Here is a 6,887-nt window from a genome sequence, read left to right as displayed (position 1 = left end):
ACTAATAAAAATACTAATTACCTATATCTGTGAGCATTAAAGAAATTTTATAAAATCAATGAAAGAATAACAGTTTTTTTATTTTTTATTTATTCAATATTTTATTGTACGTAGCATTTCTTTTTCTTCTTTTACTTAACCATTACGATTAAATCGTTATTGTACGTGATTCTGAACGCGCTGCAGATCTGCGTATATCATTTATAGGCATACAAATAAAAATCCAATTCCATAGTATACTAGTTATGTTTGCACGTGAATTTTATCATTCATGAATTTGGTCAAAAGATCCGATGCAGTCTCGTTAACTTTGTCAATACATAGAGTATGCAATCGATAGAGGCTAGTTCCACTGCCCAAGGTTACTCTACGTCAATGTTATAAAATTGTAGCTAAGGCTATAAAGAACTAGTATATCTTGTTTTCAATCTATCTTAGCGTACTAAACTTTGTATAAGCTTCAGTGACTAAGTCTGGAGTTTGACATAGTTTTGTTAAGTTCGTACGTTTGTAGGAACGTCTAATCCAATTAAGAATTACGTGAGTTGCTTCTTCAATGTTGTGGAACTTGAAACAGGTTCGTTATATAGACCTCTCTCAAATTATCTTAAGCAGTTTTGTTTTTCGTAATCATTTATACCGTAACAATGTTAGGTCAGTTTTAGAGATGTTTCTTTCAGCTCCGAAATTAAATATAACATGACAGGGTTAATTATATGTTACTATTTCAACAATTTTAAACACGTTGAAGTATTTTCGTACCTAATTAACCTAAAATCATAGTAATTTTATAAATGCGAAAGTTTATATAGATGGATGGTTGGATGGATGAATTGAAGATATCTGCGGAACGGCTGAACGGATGGAATCTTGAGGAAATTTTTCACAAATGTAGAACATGGTCTGGAAGAACTTATAGGTTACTTATTATTATTTTTTAATTCCGCGCGGTAGGAGTGGCGGGCGACAGCTAGTTTACCATAATTTCATCTTTAAATGTTTGAAAATGTCTAATGTATTTTTTTGTATTTGTTTCAGATTTGGAATAATTGCAGAACATTGAAGATTTAACAAATGTTTTGAGGTATGTTTTAACATTATGCCAAATTAAATACATTTTTTTTATTATACTCCTAATAATTTGTTAGTCATTTTGTCATATATTTTCACAATATCATCCTTGAGTTTAAAATGTAAATTAAAAAACAAATCGATAAGCAGTACCAGTGAGTGGTAAACTTCGCTCGAGTAATTCAATTCGCTTCATCGAATTACGTCTGATATTTGCAATTATCTTGTTACTATAAATAGACTGGCAGTTAACAACTTAAATTAATTATTTGTACGTCAAATCTGTAGAGAAACCAATGAAAAGATTCTAAAGTTACAGAAGAGAACAATTTGTTTTATCACTATAAAGTTTCCTTCATAGTACATATTTTTAAACGAAGCTGGTGTGTTAATACTTCTAACAAAACTATTAAAATAATAAATTATATGAAGGTATGAACACAGAGCGTCGGTGGATCAGTGGTTAAGCACTTGACTTGCAATCTGTAGGTCCTGGGTTCGAATCCCATCATGTACCAATGTGTTTTTTGATTTTCTATTTACATATGTACATTTATCCGACGTCCTTACTGTGAAGGAAACATCATGATTCAGCCTTCACATATCTGAGAATAAATTCAAAGATACATATGTGTGAAGTAAACCAACCCGTACTGGGCCAGCGTGGTTGGCTATGGCCTAGTCACCTGAAACTTAGGGTAGGCTCCGAGACCCTCGGTGGGGTCGTATAGTGAGCTGATAATGAGGATATGAAGTTAATTAGAGATGAGAGGATCGACTTCTTTTTTAAGATCTTTGATGTTACAATAGCTAGACTATTTCAGGAGTTTGGTTCCCAATCAAAAATGTTAAGCTAAGAAATGAGACTTTACCGGAGAGTATTGTTAAACAAGTGCTAAAAATGTGTGTTATTTCATTTCCATAAATAATATAAATAACTCCAAGTACAACAGCTTTTAAGCTATTATTGAATAACGTAAAACACGCTATCGAATAACACTTGACATTTATTGCCAATTGTTTTATTTCACATACAATAAAATATTTGAATGAGCCCCTTCGCGCCGGCCGTTTAACATTTACTGCTGAATGCGGCTCTTTTAATAATCCCACCATTGTTTAACAAAACATATATAACATATACATATGTATATTTTTATGATACGGAGATTATCAACAGTTGTTTATAAAATATTATTTGATAGTTTTGTTGTATTTTTATGTAGTAATAAATTGTACATAACTATATTATGAATAGAGGCGTACGAAATAAAGATTGGGTAAATACATATATTTAACCACATTAAACAGACTAACTGCACTTTATGTTAAAACTCGTAATGGCCAAAATATTTTTGATAAAAAACTTTTTCCACATTAATACATAGCATTAATTATACACAATACTAGCTGTCGCCCTCGACTACGTTCGCGCGGAATTTAAAATAAACCTTAATAAGTAGCCTATGTGTTCTTCCAGACTATGCTCTACATCTTTTCTAGATTTCATCAAGATCTGTTCAACACCCATCCATCGATCTAAACATTCGCATTTATAATACTGTTAAATAAAATATTGTAAAGGCCGTTTACGGAACATGATGTTCAACTGTTTATTTAATTTCTGAGTTTGTGAATTGTTCGCTACTATTATAATCTAAGTTTTCTGTAGTTTGCGAAGTTGTGAATAAACTCATTCGAAATCTAACAATCGACAAAGATTGTGTACAATATTCACAAAGAACCGGCAGTTGCCGGGCCGAGCGACGGACAACAAGACATTTTTATGTTGGAGTACACTTCACTCATGAAAAGTTAGAGCTTTCCTTGTTACCAGTATTGTAAAGTGCACAATAGTTTAGTATTCTTTTATACATACACCATAGATTTGTTATTTATTTAACTTATACCTTATGGTTAAAAATATATCGAAATATTAAGAAAAACAATTGCAATTTTTTATTTCTGAGTAAAAATTACATCAAACATAATATTTAGGCATAAGTATTTGTTCCTGAAACAATTCATATTGTTTTGTGATTATATAAAGCGATAAATGTTGAAATATTTAAACAAAATTCCATTTAACAAACGCAATCAGCCATGAAACTGTGGTTATTAGATATTATAAAACATTTTCTATAACAAACGCTCGTACATAAAAGGTCATAATGGTTACCACAGATGTCCCACGCGGACGTTTACAGCATTACCACAAACTGCGCAGATTCCCTAAGGACATTACTGACGCTGCTGGAATGACAAATTCTCTGACATAAGTACTGTGTATACGTATGGAATTCCATTGCATTGACACATGTATTTATACATGTTGTCATCCCTTTTATTACTTTAAAAAAAATAGAGATACAATCTGTCACTGAAATCGAATTGTACGATTTAAAAAATGCAATATACCAAAATAAATTGCTACGCCGTACCCGTTGGCGATCTTTTCGTAGAAGCTGCTACATTGGCAATAACTCGCGTAGCAAATTATTGAATTGCGTAATTATAATGGATGGCTTTACATTGTGTCAAAAATCATCATCATCAGCTATACGTATTCAGTGAGAGGCTCGGAGTCTACCCTAAGTTAGAGGTGACTAGGCTATAGTCAACCGCGCTGGCCAAATGCGGGTTGACTTGATACATATCTTCTCAGATATGTGCAGATTTCATCACGATGTTTTCCTTCACCGTAAGAACGTCGGATAAAAGTACATATGTTCATCTAATAACACATTGGTACATGGCGGGATTCGAACAAAGGACCTGCTTGAATTCAATTGCTCAACCCCTGAGCCACCGACGCTTTGACAAATTGTTGTGTTACAAATGGATTACTCAATGTACTGTGAAATGTATAATACTCTACTTTGTATTTAAATTAATGACTTATCACTATTCTAAACTATGTACATTTTTGTATTAATAAATTGTTAAAAATAATGTACATTTTTAAATATAATACATTTTTATTTTAACAAGGATCAAACTGTTATGAGTTAAGTTTACATCCTTGTAAATTTTAAAAATAATAACAAGAAAGCAACAACAATTTTCTTTAATGGTCCGTTGTTTCCTGTTCATCTAAATTGTTAGAAGAATTCGGACGAAAAATATTTGGAGTAAAAATATTCCTCTGTCTAATTGCTGGGAATAATTATACGCTTTTGTAGAATGTTTTCTTTTGTTTTACATTTTTGTTTTCTGTAAAGAATATTTGAGGTATTTCTTTGGTTGGCTATTTATTTAATTTGTATATAGCTGTAACGTAAGTTAATACATTGTTTTACGTAAGTTATTACATCTGTGTAGTTTAAGATTTAGGTTACTATAATATGCTTTAATAACTATGATACTACGAGACAAACGTATAATTTTTTACATGAATATTATTTATTCCGTCTCATTCTAATCCAGTAGATTTTTTTTATTGATGTAAACTTGCTGTAGCGAATGTAACTAGTTCATGTGAATCTTTCGTTAAGTTTTTCAATTAACTTGCGAAATAAAGGGAAAAGCTTCAAAGAATTCATTTAAGAGCATTTTGTGTATTTACTTTTAGAAAATTCAAGCCATTAGTGCATTTAATGCTACTTCAACTTTAACAAAATAATTTCAGACAATGTGTGATAAAATTAATTTTTAATTTTACTAGTTGATGCTTTCACCGGACGATCATACGTGAGTTAAGCCGTTCCTAGTTTTTATTTTTTTATTTTACACGCCCGGGGCTTCATTCGTCGCCTAGGGTTTATGTTATTTAAAGTTTCCATCCTTCTTTAAATCAAAGATTAGTTGCTTCTGCGATTAGGGAGTACAAACAAACTCTCCGACTTGTTTCTATATTGTTATAAGCAATCCTTAAATACGTAACTTAAAATCTTTCAGTCCTAACTCGTAACATAGCTTAGTTGCTGCGAATACCTACTGAAATTTTTATTTATGAATGTACTAAAACTTACTAATATAAATAATTTCATGGAAAACATAATATGTTTTCGAATTAAATACGTTATTTGTTCATTTGAAAGAATTCTGAACGAATTACAATTTTAAAGAATGCAATTGTAAATTCTATATAATATTGTTATTCATTTATTTATATTTTGAACTACGTTAAATATGAAATACTTTATTTTATAAAACTTTTATTGAAATCTGATCGAATATTTAGATAGATTTTTATTAAAAAATAATGTAATAGATTTTTTTATAGTTTTTGCAATAAAAATAAAGTGTGAAAATAACAGTACGTTTTAATATCTTTCAACGCATAAGAAAGTAAAAGAAATGTTCTTTGGATTAATAAAGACTTCTTTTATCTTCAAGAACCGTCTAGAAACAAATGAGTTGAATAATTAATGAGAGAGATTCATTTACAGTTGCTTAATTGTAAGGATTTCATTTCATAATTAGCTTTTTAATTTGCTATTGTAATAAATTTTAAATGAGAAATTTTTTCGAATTTAAATTTTAACGTTTATTTTAAAATTTTGTTCATAGCGTAACTACAATGGTTTCTTAGAGTTTTTTTAGACTAGCCCGCCACTTCGTCAGCACGGAGTCGAAAACCTGCAATTGCGGATGTGTACGGGCAGTGGTTGCTTCGCCATTTCGGCGAATTCAGATGGCCGCTTGCTCGTTTGCTACCTTATCTTATAATACATAAAAAAAGATAATCACTGTTAAACTTTGAACTTCTCATTCTAAGTCAAATGTTTGTATAAAAAAAACAATTTTATTTTAAAAATACACAATTTTTGAGTACATTTAAATATTGAACGCGACGAGAGCGTGCGCCGACTATCGGCCGGACGATCTCTTTCCAATGGTTTTTTAATTAACTCGGACTTTAATGGACGTATCGTTCGAATGAACACAGCCGCTTATATTTGTTGATACGTTCTATTTAATACACGACGAAAGTAATTGATAGGAAAAACTGCAAATAACAGTTGATTTTGATAAAAATAATGATTAGAGCATTGTAATTGTTTTCAGTATCACGCAAAATAAGCAACAACCCTAAATAAGGAAATAAAGCGCAGATGCGCACACGCATCTATTGTGAAAATTTGTATAGATCTTTGTTACCATGTTACTCCAAAACGGAAGAACAAATATGGATAAAATTTTAACTAGAGATAAATGATAGACTGAAATAGCCTATAAGCTATTAAGTAACTTTAGTTTTTTTTTAATTCCACGCATTCGAAGTCTCAGACGACACCTTCATTCATAATTAATTTTATAATCAAACAATAGTTTAGAGCTCAGCGTATGAACATTATTTTCATGAGAGCCGAGAAAAAAGTTTTCATTTAGATATAAAAATCAACGATATACTTTACCTCAATTTGACAGTAATGACCAAACATCTTAAAATCCGTGGAAAAAATCCTCACAGCAAATAAACAGAATTACAATTCTTGGAGTTTCACATTAAAACGCTTGAGGCCTCCGTAATGAGCAGTGATTTTTTTTCGCTTTCGACGAAATTCAGAGGGAGGGAAATAAATGGTTTGAATATTGTATAAAAAGGACTCCTATTTATAAACGCGTAATTGTCAGAATATTTCTATACAGTATTCGTAATAAAAAAAACTTCAATTTTTTTTTTTAAATTATCCTGCACTAATGAAAGAACTATAGAATTTCTGCTTCAGTTATTTCTTATTGTTTAATAAAAAATACTTTTTTTTATCTTGTATTAAATAAATGCGGTAAGTTCATATATTGTTACTTTTTTTAATCGCAGAGGAATTTTTATGTTTTTTTATAATTTATTCGGCAGTGGATATAAATGG

Source organism: Papilio machaon, chromosome 24, assembly GCF_912999745.1.
Source record: "Papilio machaon chromosome 24, ilPapMach1.1, whole genome shotgun sequence".
Lineage (NCBI taxonomy): Eukaryota > Metazoa > Arthropoda > Insecta > Lepidoptera > Papilionidae > Papilio > Papilio machaon.
Note: the sequence above shows the minus strand (reverse complement) of the source record.